General features: G+C 54.1%; 1 protein-coding gene across 3 annotated transcripts in view; it reads right to left on the bottom strand.

Annotated features, from left to right (window-relative positions):
• Positions 1–12712, bottom strand: part of BRINP2 (BMP/retinoic acid inducible neural specific 2) — a 52110-nt gene extending 39398 nt beyond the window's left edge. For all 3 annotated transcript variants that reach the window (XM_074961002.1, XM_074961003.1, XM_074961001.1), the window contains exon 1: positions 11997–12712. The gene's annotated coding sequence lies outside the window, so the exon portion shown is untranslated. The remainder of the gene's footprint in view (positions 1–11996) is intronic.
• Positions 12713–13415: the final 703 nt, after the last annotated feature.

Genomic DNA, 13415 nt, shown 5'->3' with positions numbered 1-13415 from the left:
GATTGAACTCACAATCCTGGGTTTAGCAGGCCAATGCTCAAACCACTGAGCTATCCCTCCCCAGCAGGGCCCTTGCCTTGCATCGGGGCCCTGCTGAACCTGTGGCCAGATTTGTCAGGCGGCCTTGTCTTGCCCCAACCTGAGGTGCCCCAGGTCGTGGACTGATGCAGGTGGACTACCATGGGACACAGCAGCTGGGGATGATCACCACCATGTTGATGTCACAGGGCTCGTGAGCCCTGGACCCATGATGTGGGACAATGGGAGACACCGTCCCTGGGCTCGGAACAGGAGCCAGTGCTAGCAGGTGGATCTGTTCGGGTTCAGCAGAAGGGACCATCCACTTGAGCACTCTCTCTGCGGGAGGGTCCCCCCTCCCCAGGAGCCAGGCTCGGAGACCCGCAGCAGGAGGAGGGAAAACGATGCAGAAAATATCTCGCTGTGCTGCTTCCTTCTCTAGCGGTGGGTGACAGATGGCACATTGGCCGCGGTGCATACACAACGAGCATTTCCTATCAGGGGACTGGACACGAGACGGCACAGGCAGGCACGCTGACAGCATGGGGTCGGCTGGGGCGCAGAGCGCCTCAGCCGCTTCAAACGGCGCAGTGTAATGCGACGTGGCACCACTGGCCCCCAACTGCAGTAGCAGGAGCGCTGCCATTCAGAACTGGGTCTGTGCGCGCGCTGGGGGCGGGAGACCATTTGCTGGGAGCTCTGCTGGCTCCACACCCCGGGCGAACTGTCTTTCACTTGCCTCAGTACTAAAGACGCCCACTGCTTCAATATGGACTATCCCGCTGTCCCGCCTTCAAGCTCTGCTCCCGGTTTCAGGGCTAGTTTATGCCTGAGACGAAGGCAGACCCTGGAGATGAGGCCCTGTCTGGGTGTGTGCGTGCACCCGTGTGGCTGGATGTAACTTTGTCCATTCACATGCATATGTCCTGTGTGGGTTTGTGCTGGGGCGGGGAGGGTTTGTCCTGGGGATGTGTTTGTCTGTCCAGGTGCTGTTTGTCCAGCCCTGTGCGTTTGTGTGCGGGTGTCTCACGTCTCAGCACGTGTGCATGGACTCGGGCGTGTGGTTCCTAGAGGGTTCACATGTGTATGCACATTAGGTTTCCTTGTGGATGCCTGGCTATTGAGTCAAGGATGACCCGATGTCCTGATTTTATAGGGACCGTCCCGATCTGCCGGGCTTTATCTTATGTAAGCACCTGTTTACCCCCACCGCTCATCCTGATTTCTCACACTTGCTCTCTGGTCACCCTAACTGAGTCTCCTTAGTGCCTAGGAACCATCACTGAACCCAACACCAGAGCTTATGGTTCAAAATATTTCTTTGACCAAAACAATGGAACTTTCCGTGGGAAATGTCTGATTTTGATGATGGATTTTCATAAAAAATTCCTGGAGTTTTCAGGCTCCTGATGCATAGTAGTTGTTGCCCCCCGCCCCCCCGTCAAAACTCTCAAAGAAAAATTTCAGTAGAAATGAGAAAGTGTTTGTCCATTTTTTCATGGGAACAAAGTCTAGTTCCTGAGCAGCTCTGCCTAACCCTGTTCTGGCCCCTCCCAGCCATCCAGTGCCCCCCTTCCCTGCAATTGATTGCAGGTAGCTGGCTTGATGCCTCTGAATCCACCCCCACTTCATCACACAAACCGACAGCCCAGACGAAGCTTGCTCTGAGATAATACCCGGGGAGGGGGGCAGAAATAAACCATCACCCACTGGCTGGCAGGTCAGTATCACTCACTGCCCAAAAGGAGTTGCCGAGATGGAAACGCCTCTTGAGTCTGGGGTCTCTAGTCCGAGCCCGCAGGGAGAAGGGGAGATGGCAGATGCTGGGAGGCAGGTGGAGTTTGAGAGTACAGCCAGCAGCTAGATGAATAATAAAGGCACCTTGCTCACATGGGTAGGTTTAAGGTGAGAAATAACAGGATTAGAAAGAATGTTAAACTGCTGAGTCCTGCAGATGTGAATCACAAACCGCTTTCAAGCTGCCGGGCTTTCTTCCCTGCAGCTGCTAATTCATCTCTGCTTCGGGGAAAGGGAAGGAACGACTAAGCAGGGGGCGTGTGGTCAGCTAATAAGTAAGTGGAACAGCTGGGGCTGCAGAGGCAGGGTGGGAGTGGGGAGAGAGCATCAATATTTGGGATGGGGTGGTGGCGGCAAATAAACTCAGACAGAGGCTTTTGCATCAAATCTCTGCTTCTGATTCCCACCCCCACCCACCCCCCCCAGCAGCACTGGTTAGTGTAGGAATGTGAGGGGCCCCTGTCGGAAGCAGGGACTCATTGGGCCAGGTGCGGTGCGTACACATGGTGAGAGACAGCCCCTTGCACTAAAGAGCTTGCAGTCTAGACAGGAGGGGTCTAACCCCCTCTTTGCAGATGGGGAAAACTGATGGGAAGAGATGTTATTTGCCCAGGGTCATGCAATTAATCTGCAGCTGATCCAGGCACGTTCCCCTGATCTGCCCTCCAAGCCAGTGTCTTAACCTCAAGAGCCATCCTCCTTTTGCCTCTGGCGAGACAACCACCTGCTGCTGAAGGGCCTAGAGCTTCCAGCCTGGAGAGGAGGGGGTCAACCCAAGTACCTTGTCACAACCCCCAGAAACAGAACCCAGAAGCTTGTTCTGTGGCAGGTACAACACAGTGCACAGCTCTGCATTGTGATCCTGCTCCTTTTGAAGCCAATGGCAAAGCCATCCCTGGAGATGTGCAGTGTAACTGTATAGCAGGTGTAGTTCAATTATTAAGACATTAGCTAATTGTCAGGGACATTAACATTGATTTTGTCAGGCCATGTACATTTTCCAGATCACTTTCTGCAGTAGATTAAATATAATTTAAAGCAGGGCCAGACACCTTCTGAAACTCACCATGGGCCAGATCCCCAGCTGGTACGAATCGGCATAGCTCCATTGATTCAATGCAAATTTATACCAGCTGCGGATCTGGCCCCTTGGCTTCAATTCTCTGTTTGTTCAAGGGGCTGCAAACTGCACCCCCTACACCAGTGCCAGCTCCTGCATCCCATGGGTACGGTCATCCCCTTGGGATTCCACCTTCCAAAGGAGTCCTACCAGCCCAGGTTGTCCCATGCGCACCTCTGAATAGGGGGACCAGACGTCCTAATTTTATAGGGACAGGCCTGATTTTGGGGGCTTTTTCTTATATAGGCACCTATTACCCCCCATCCAGATTTTTCACACTTGCCCTCTGGTCACCCTAGCTGTGAATCAGTGCTGCTCCTCCTCAGCCAATGGTCTGGGTGCTGTAGTAATTGGCTCTCAGCCCCCTGGCAGAGTGCTTTCCTCCACCACACTCCCTCCTTCCACCCACCCCCAGCCCTGGTAGATTTTCTATGTTGCTAGAAGCCAGAGTAAGTCCTGAGTGAATCAAGCCCAGCATATGTGAAACACATATTCAGGATAATCTTATCCCATATTTATTTAGCACAGAGCAACTCAAAGCACTTTATAGGCTGGGGGAGGGGGAAATGCAGCAGATGTTTTGCAGAGCAACATTATGCAGAAGTTTAGGATGTACATGAAAACTGTCTCCAGTTGAAAATTGCAGAGGGAGTCTGAAGGAGGTGTAATTACCAGGATGGGAATTCAGCCCTCGCAATTTGGGGCTGGACACAGCGCCCCCAAGCACCATGCTGGGGCTCTGTTTCAGAGAGAAAGTTGCTAGCTACTCAGTCATCAACTCTATTTCCTGCAGTATCCTGGGTTTACCTTACAACTCTAATCCCGCTCCCCCAAGAGCCAATGCTGTGCTGGTGAGATATGATGAGACGTGCCATCAAGTGGTCTGTTTTCAGATGGGCGGGTGTGGGGATCTCATGAAAAGTCCCGATTAATGTTAATGGGAAGAGGGGAGAAGAGAGCTGGTCTGGTGGATACAACGCTAGCCTGAGGCATGGAAGCTCTGGGTTCAAGTTCTTGCCCAAGGCCACACAATGGCACATGGAGAGAGCAAGCCTCTCTGTGCCTTCGTTCTCTGGCAGTGGGGCTAACGATGCTGGGCTGTCTACCTGTAGCGTAAGGGACGGTCTATTCCTGTGTTTGTACAGTGCCTGGGGCAACAGGACCCGGATCTTGGCAGTGGCCTCCAGATTCTACCCTACTGCAAACACTATTAACAAGGCACCTGGCTAACTCTGGCACCTGGCTAACTCCCCCACCTGGGAAGATATCCTCAGGAGTTCTTCAGGGACGTGTCTCCCTTAGGCCAGTCAAATACAACCTCCCATCCCCAGTTCTCGGGTCACTGCTGAGCCACAGGGCCAAGCACCCCACTCACCACCAAGGTGCATTTCCCAGCACAGGGCGCTACAACGCAGACTGAGAAAAGGTAGCAGGATGGACTAAAGAGTCAACAGATATTGGCTTAAGCGGGATGCTGTAAAAGTAAGGGACAGTCTCTGCCCTGAAGGCTCACAGTCCACCCAGACCAGCTGGATGCAAGGTGGGAGGGGACAGGGAGGGGGAAATGACTTCCCCAAGGCACACAACAGCTCTGGGACACAGTCAGGAACGGAACTTCGTAAGTCTCCTGATCCCAAGGCCCTTACCACTAGCTCACGCTGCCTCTCAAACTCTTATTATTGTTGTTATGGTGGTGTTGTGTTGGGTGCTGTGGAGATCTTTATATACTAGAACACCAAAAAAAACCCCAACAACCCCATGATAAAAGAACAGTAAGGCTGCCAAATGAAGCTCTCAACACTTAGAAAATGCCAGAATTAAGGGTGCCCATACAACCTTAACTCTGTCCCCTTCTACGTATGAAGGGTGACACAGTCTTTAATTACATGTTCACATCTGTTTAGCAGGGGCTGCAGAAACAACATCGTATCACTCTGTTTTCTGGGATACAAGCCCTACCCCGATCCATAGCTTGGTCAGCCAGTGTTTTAACCCACTCTCTATGCCACCCCTCGTGTTTAACTAGCACCGCACAGAGCCCCTGTCCATGTACGGGGAGTGGTACCTGCCCCCTCAGTCCCCTTTGCACGGCACACTGCCCCAAGCACAGGAGCCCGTGGGCCTTGCTTTCAAAGGTTCCTGCACTTTAAAAACCAGACCTTGCTGCAAAGCAGCATGGAGGAAGTGGGAGGAGGCCTAGGGAAGGGTCAGCCCAGCCCAGCGCCTGCTTTGAAGAATCGGGTCACAGAACACCATGTTCTGCCCCCTTTGCTCCTATCACCTTGCCTGTTCCCGGTGTAGAGTCCTGCACAAATCCGAGTGAGCAGAGCTGTCCCTGGGCTTGCCCTCTTGCCAGCCCACAGACGAATCCCACAGCAGGGGAGCTCAGTACAGCAAACTCCCCTCTCCCCCCACCCCACCGATCTAGTCCCTGTGCTCTCACTCCAGCCCCCAATGCCCTGGCCTTTCTGATCCTCACATACCCCCCTTGCCCACGGCTCAGTTAACTACCCCCCACTAGCTGCTGATCTCCTTCTCTATCACTCCAGCTGCTGCAGGCCCCATCCAGCTCTCTCTCTATCTGCTCAAGGCCCTGCCTCCAACTCTGCTCTCCTCTCCCAGTCCGCGCGGTACCCTGGGTCGCTCTCCTTCTCCCTCCCTGTGCCTGACCCTGATGTGCAGGTTTAAGGGGCCTGATTTCCATGTACTCAGCGCCCCAGTTGGGACCCAAAGGGCTCCATCCTGCCCGGTGCTGAGCCCTCTGGCTCCAGTCCAGCACAGCACTCGAGCACACAGGAGTAGTGCCTGTTGGAGTCAATGGGACTTAAGCACATGCCCAAAAGCCTTGCTGCACGGGGGCTTGAGTGCTCAGCGCCTTTAGAGTTGCCGCCTGTCCAGGTTTTCCCATGATCGGCCCTTTCTGTAGGTAGCTGTCCTGGGAAATCTGTATGTCTTCCCAGGACATTAAACGCCCCAGCGTTTGCCAATTGCACCCCCTCTGGCTCTCATGGAAGAGGGAGCTCTGGCTCTAGAGTGTCTGGGAGCCACGGGCACGGGGCGGCTCAGGGAACTTGGGGGGCTGGCAGCACCTGGTCACACTGCACACGTACCGACTGCAGGGGTCACGCTGGACAGAAGCAGGTTGGATCCAGCTGGCAGTGCATACTGCTTGGGGAGGTCGGTGCCTGGGGCAGCCCCAGGAGCCCACAGCTCTCATGGGGCTGGGACGGGGAGATGGTGCCCTGCGTGGGGAGCCATCAGTATACAGAGGTGTATGTGGTGTGGGAGGCAGGTGGATGTCCTGGTTTTTTGTATCTCAGAGGCAGCAGCCCTATGTGTGGGATCAACCTGCCCCCCCCCCCGCCCCCCATGGGATCCAGCTGCAAACAGCCACTGCACTCCTGGAACTCACGAGGGCAGATCTCACAGTAGGCCAATCACCTGATTGCCTCTCAGGGAGAAGAGCTCTCCCCAGCCAGCATGTCCCAGGTGGAGGGGAGCGGCTCCCTGGCCTATGTCTCTAGGCTGCACTCCTACTCTGCCTTGAGACATGCCAGGCCTGGGTTCAGGGAGCTCTCCCTGTGCTTGTCTCCTTTAGGTGGCACAAGGTTTCCTTCCCACCCTGTGTCCTTTTTGCTGTTCTATTCCTCTGTAGCTCCCCATAATGAATCGCTAGGCATCACAGTTTATTGCTCTGCAGGTATCATACACAATCTCCCACAGAAGTGTCAAGGAATCATTGATCTCACTAGCTAATGGAAACTGCAAGCCTGGTAACGATGTGCCCAGGCCTTGCACAATGGGCAATTCATTGGGCCAGTAAGCATTTCAGAAGCACGCTGCAGGGTGTGCAATTATCCCAACATTCACACGTAGGCATCATGCTTCAGGAACTCAGCCATCTGCTATGAACCTCACAGCAATGTAATGTCTTACGTGCATGCCACGCCTTCCATCCCAATGCACTTTGCAAACTTAAAGGGGCCATATCACTGGGCCATCTGGATATGTTTTACCTCCTCCTGTTACAAGTCATTCAGAGCAGTTCTAGGCCTGTGTTATAAAGAAGGTCAAACCAGATGATCACAGAGGTCCCTTCGAACCTTATGATCTATGAATCGACTTCTGACGTGCTTTAATTCGGATGACAGAAAAATGCGTCCTCCTTTGTCTTTGTTTGCTTTGCCTTTGGGTACAGGCGGTGTCTCAGCCAACATTCAAAAATCATGAATCATGGCCTGCAAAAATCAAAAATCGGTTGCATCTGATGAAGTGAGCTGTAGCTCACGAAAGCTCATGCTCAAATAAATTGGTTAGTCTCTAAGGTGCCACAAGTACTCCTTTTCTTTTTTAAAAAATCAAGAGAGTGGCTTAAAAATACCTAGAGTTTATGTATACAAAGATAGATGGAGTTCTCCTTGTTTGGCATCTACTTTTTGAGCCTTTAGGGTTCACACTGTCAAGCTTTTTCTTGCCACCAGGAGGGCTAGAAACATGGGCGGGGGGGGGGTCAACGAAATAGATCTGTTTTAAAGGAATGAGATTGTTCATCGCAGGAGTCTGGGAGCTGGGGATTTAAGAAGAATGGTATATAATCTGCTTCCCCTGTTGTCTGTGCGGGTTTTTTCTCACAGCCACAGGGAGGGGAAAACAGGATTGCAAAACCACAGTCACGGGCAGGGGGCTGAGGGGCAGGGGCCGGCCTGAAACTGCTTTTAACCTGGGCTGCCTGGGTTTCCGATTGATCGGCGTCCCTGTAAGCTGATCTAAAGGGTCAGATTCACCAGAGCTGGGGATTCACAGGTCCCTGCACTGGAGCCCCCAATGCTAAGAGGGTGGTTCAGAGGGCAGCTGGCAGGATTGCTGCTTGCCCTCTTATGGGACTCACCCTGGGGGAGGCCAGTGTGAATTCCCACGGTGGCTGCGTAGGTGTCCCGAGGCTGTTGAGAGAAAACGCTTGATCGGTGCACTACGTAAACAGGCCCCATGGCTTTGGCCGGTTCCTCTTTTTGGGGGCCACTGCTTGCCACCAGTGCTTGGCACAACCGTACGCCTCCCACAACCTTCTTCCTTGGTGTATTTCCCCACCCTCGGCTCCTCCTGCCAAGTCCGACACTGGTGGAAGCTGGCATAAAGCCAGCGTGAGCCTAGATGGCAGCCCATGGGCAGGGATCATCTCGGGGAGCGGCATGCTGCAGCTGTCTAGCCACACCCCCAACAGACAACCTGAGCAGTTTGGGGCAGGGAGGAGAATACAGCGCACACAAAGGAAACAGCCAGGGGAGTTGAGGGGGGTGCGACAGGCTGGACGGCAGGACACGGAGCTCAGTGACACCTCTGAAAGGCAGGTGGGGATCCCTCACCACCACCACTGGTTCAGGCTTCAGTGTTATGCCTCATCTCTGCCTTTGGAGGCTTGGATGGGTTCAGCTTGGAGTGAGAGGGAAGAGTGACACCCGCTGGTTGATCAGAACCACAGTGGGTAGCACGCTGGGCTTTTCCTAGGATTGCTCTCACCCAAGTGCTGGCCCGACCTGACCCAACTTCGCTTGTGAGAGCCGACAGGATCAGAGCACAGGGCGCTGTGTGGCTGCAGGCAATACAATGCTCATTATAACCTGGCTGACTACATTTCCAGCTGCAGATGGTACATGTTTCATTTAGAAAAAGAGGCGGGAGGTGCAGCAGACCCACACAGGTACAGCATGCTCAGGCGTTTAAGGTCAGAATCTCCACTAACAGATGCTTCAGGGGAGCTGGGTATTTTAGCTGTTAAAATCAAGGAGGCGGCAGTATCTCTTTGGGAAATTAACAGCGTGGCTGAGTTTGACAGAGCTGTTTAAGTGGAGCATGAGCATGCCCAGGTCCCAGTGAAATTAGCCACTCTCTGGCTCCGAGGTGAAGAGATACGAAGTGCTACGCACATTTTAGTGTGGGGATGGTCTGAGCAAATATTTACCAGGAAGCCATTCTTTTCATGTTGGCCGGTGTTGACCAATGCACATCAGCCAGGCCCCGGGCAGGTGTCGGCCAGTGCATGTCAGTCAGGGGCTCGGCTGACTGGATTTGATCGTTCAGCTGTGAAATCACTGGCAGACAGACTGGCTGCTGTTGCATTTAGGGTTTCATTAGAGGGATGTGTACTGTGACGCTTCTTACACCCTCCTGTCCCAGAATTTTCTATACAGCCCAGTACTCCAGTAATTTCCCAGTCTATCCCTGTCTACTATATTTTCTACAGACCATCAAATATTCGCAAATACTTATCCTAGATCCCAGGATCAGTCCTGCATCCCAATTTCCCAGGGCTCTGCATCCTACTAGCCTAGCCTTTCTCTTAGATCCCAGCATTCTTCTACATACAAGTACCTTAGAATTGCCTCTCCATCTCAATATCTTTTCCAGGTCCTTTTCTACATCCCACCATCCTTCCCGTGTCCTCGTACTCTATATCTCCCCTACATCCCAATGTGCTTTTTGTACCCAGGAACTCTTCCTTTATCCCCCAACCCAAATACCTTTCCTCCTTCCCAGTCTCCTTTCACTGATGCTACACTCTTCCTCCCTATAGATGGTGCCGCTCATCAGCACCGGATGTGAATGCCCAACAAACAGTAAAGAATGACTCCTCCCTGTGATGCAGGGAAGTGTGATTATCCCCATGGAACAGATGAGGAAGCAGAGCCATAGAGAACCTAAAACCCAGATCCTCAAAAGTATTTATGCTCCTATTTTCTATTGGTTCTAATATACATTAGGAGTCTAAATATCTTTGAGGGTCTGGGCCTTTGGGAGTCGCCCACTGTCACAAAGGGAGACTGGGAGAGCCAGGAATTGAACCCACAAGCCCATCTGTACCTCAGTTTGCTGTTGTCCTCTCAACAGGCCACTATTTCTGCAGTGGGACAATTGCTACCCGACCAAGTTCCCTTTCCGGGGCCCAGCAGTGATGTGAAGCCAGAAAGTCTGTGCTTTGAAGCTGGTGACTTCCTACGTTAGTTCCCCCTTTACCATGACAATATGAGTTTCCAGGAAAGCCTTCTTCGCTCCACTCTCTGCACTGCTGCCTCTTATCTCAGCAGGGCTGAAACTATCAGCTCAAGCAAAGTACCAGCACCAACCCGCTGTTTAACAACAACACTGTGGGGGGAAGCACTGAATCTCCAAAACATTTCAGACAGGAAAAGCAGGGGGGCAGCATGCAGTCAGCAGAAAGTTCCCAGGCAGCTGTCTCCACTCTCCCTGGGGGCTCCTCTATATAGGCTGGCGAGGTACAGGGCACAAAGGCGTCTCCAAAGCCCTCCCTGATGAGTCCTCTGTGCCTCGGGAGAGGAAGGAGTTGGATGACGCAGGGACAGCGCCCCATAAACAACTTGTTTTGAAGCCAGGAGGAGGGTTATTCACAGGATGGTCTTAAATGCAGGGTCAGAGGATGGCAGCTGGTTCTAACACAAGAGGCGGAAATGCTGAATGCCAGGTGGAATAGGATCGCCCGAGTACGCCCTGTTCTCCCCCCACACACACTTGTCTGTGCCAAACTACCCTGCTATTCAGAACAAGCTGCAGTCCAGCAGAACAGAACATGTTACACAGACTGCTCATCCTCAAACAATTCCTGGCAACGGTGTGTGCACATATCACCCCCTTTACACACGCACATAAACACACACACGCTGATTTCCTCACACACACCCCCACTCCCTGTACAGCATATGTAACAACATGGGATTTCTGACTGCACTAATGAACAGTCATTTGCAGCACAACTGTGGCTTCAGGACACCCCTGTGTTACTATCCAGGTGACAGTCCCTCACTGCTAAGATGCCGTGTTGGGAACACAGAGAAACAGCAGATTTGAAAAAAAGAACAAAACAGGCAACAACGTACTACAAGGAAACCCCACTGCAGGGTTCTGTCATGCTCTGCTCTCCTGAGCCACAGTCTCCAGAACCCCACTTGATGCAGTACGCTTGAATGATGTGGTTGCTTATGTCTCTCTCTTGAGAGAGACAACCAGAGATGTTCATGTTAAGTTATCAGAGGGAATACGCACCGTAGATTGTATGGCACATGTGCACACAGTTTAAGATTTGCTTTACCTAATGTAGGTATCCATAGGGCACCAATCACTGTAGTATCTGAGCACTGTTTATAACACTGGTACAACAGCCATTCCTTCGCTGCCAAATGCATTAATCCCTGTTCTAACCTCCCCCTCTGTGTACCGCTCCAAGTGCCAGGAGCCCAAGCAGAGTACTACCTCTATGGTCAGATCACAGAACTCCTTTCCAGCAGGTTAATCTGTTTTCCAGTTTCTGTTTGGACTGCGTGTGCATGCTGTAGGTCAGTGGTTCTCAACCTTTCCCATACTGGCACCTCTCACCCATCTACCTGGGATCTAGCCAGGGCCATGCTGTTAATTAGCAACGGGGAAAGGGCAGCGGTGGTCATGACTGCTGGCTGCGAGCCCCTGCTCTAGGTAAGTAAGCAATGGATACAGTATTGGCTGCTGAAAAGTGAGGTGGAGTGTGGGAGAAGCAGCTCACAAATTCATGCAGTTGTAGGGTGGGAGCATTTCATGTTTTAGTAGCTGATACAAGGCAAATCTAATCTATCTGCTGGTGACATGTAATGTGATAGATACAGATGGCAAATACAGGCATATCCGTATAGACAGTAGAGATGGAATTAGCTCATCTTGCCCACTCGCTGGCTGTTTCAGGACTGTTCAGCAGCATATTTTCCACTGCCATTGCCAGTCCAGTTTTAAACAACTCAAACCATGGAGCTGCCTCTTCTGCCCTTAGGAGACTGTCCCAATGCTCAGCAGAGCTCAGCATTAGCACATTTTCCCTGTGCGTGCGGCATCTCCACATGGTAAGTCACGTATCTATATGTACCTAGGTGAAAACACTGGGTACAAGGCAGCTCAGCATACTCTACATAAGCATAACCCATCCTTCTGCTTGCACCAGCTAGGAAAAGAGCGAGCGGTGCCTGCAATGAGAACCGCCCCGTTACAGCCGCTGCCGCGAGGGAGAGGAACTTTCAAGACTTACCCCAGGCAATAGGAATGTGGGTCAAGAAGGCAACCAGGGACGCCAGCCGCTGTGAAGCCGGAGTTAGTGAAACCGGAGTGGTAACTCCGGTGCGAGCACTCCGCTAGGATCCGGTGCCGGAAAGCCCCGCGGCGCTGTCCCGAAGCCCTGCCAGCCGGGCTGGCCTGCAGCTAACTGCCTTAGCACCCTTGGGGGGAGTTTTCAGAGCTGTCCAGGCAAAGATCCTCCGTTACCAGCGCCTCCAGGGCGCTCCCTGGGCTCCTGGCAGGAGCCTGCCCTTCGGGGAGGAGGCTGCCCACCATCCTCGGTGGCAACTTTCCAAAGTCTTGCTCGCTCGTATTTCGGGGGCCCGGCGGGGCGGGGAGACTCCCCCTTATCGCACCCTTCCCGGCCCTCGCTGCTGCGCGGTTCTCCTGCTCTGCCCGTCCAGCGGCTCAGTCCCCACCATGGCTGATGCACCAGCCCTTGTCCTGGGGAGAGCCGGGTCCCACGCCGGTGCCCACGGGCGAATTCCCGGCTCCAGCTCTAGCGGGCACTGCCAGGGTGGCGCTCGCCACGTGCCATGCTGGCTTCTCTGGGGGGGGGGGGGCAGATCCGCCGGGCCGGGGGCTGCTGCAGGCGGCGCCTCTTCCGGGACTGCGTGCACCGTGCGCGGGCGAGCGCAGCCCCGCGCTGCTGCTGCTGGCCCCTGCCGGCGCCCACCTCGCCACTGTCACCTGCGCGCTGCTCCGGCGCTGGAGGGGCCGCGAGATAACCGCGCCGCCCTCCCCGCACGCGCCCCCGCCCGCCCGCATGCAGGCGGGCAGCCAATGGGAGCCTCGGCCACAGTGCCTGCGCTCCCGGATTGGCCCAGCCGCCGCGGGGGAGGCACTGGGGGCCCCCCCTTGGCCCAGGGCCAGTGGCCAGGGCCAGGCCGAGCGAGCCCTGCTGGGCTGCAGCGCTGACTTGGGGGGGCAGCTGGCTGGGGGAAGGCTGGACACGGGGCGGGGGGTTGCTCCTCCTCAAATCCGAGCCACTGGTGCCCAGGTGCTCGGCGCTGGGGCTCAGAGGGGGGCGAACTAGCCTGGCGCCGGCGGGAGGGTGGGGGCTGTGGCTGGCTGCTGCATCCCCACCTAGAATCATAGAATCTCAGGGTTGGAAGGGACCTCAGGAGGTCATCTAGTCCAACCCCCTGCTCAAAGCAGGACCCATCCCCAATTTTTGCCCCTGATCCCTAAATGGCCCCCTCAACCCTGGGTTTAGCAGGCCAAGGCTCAAACCACTGAGCTATTCCCTCCCCCCCGAAAGGTTGAAAGAGACTGAGCCTTGGAAAGGAGCCTGGAACCGAGGACCGGGCGCGGGGGGAGCATTGAGACAGCAGCTAGACACAGCCTTGCAGACAGGGTGCGAGGGGGGAGCTGGTGGGGGGTGGGAAGGAGG

The sequence above is a fragment of the Natator depressus genome, chromosome 8, assembly GCF_965152275.1.
Source record: "Natator depressus isolate rNatDep1 chromosome 8, rNatDep2.hap1, whole genome shotgun sequence".
NCBI lineage: Eukaryota > Metazoa > Chordata > Testudines > Cheloniidae > Natator > Natator depressus.
Note: the sequence above shows the minus strand (reverse complement) of the source record. Positions and strands in the feature narration are given on the sequence as shown.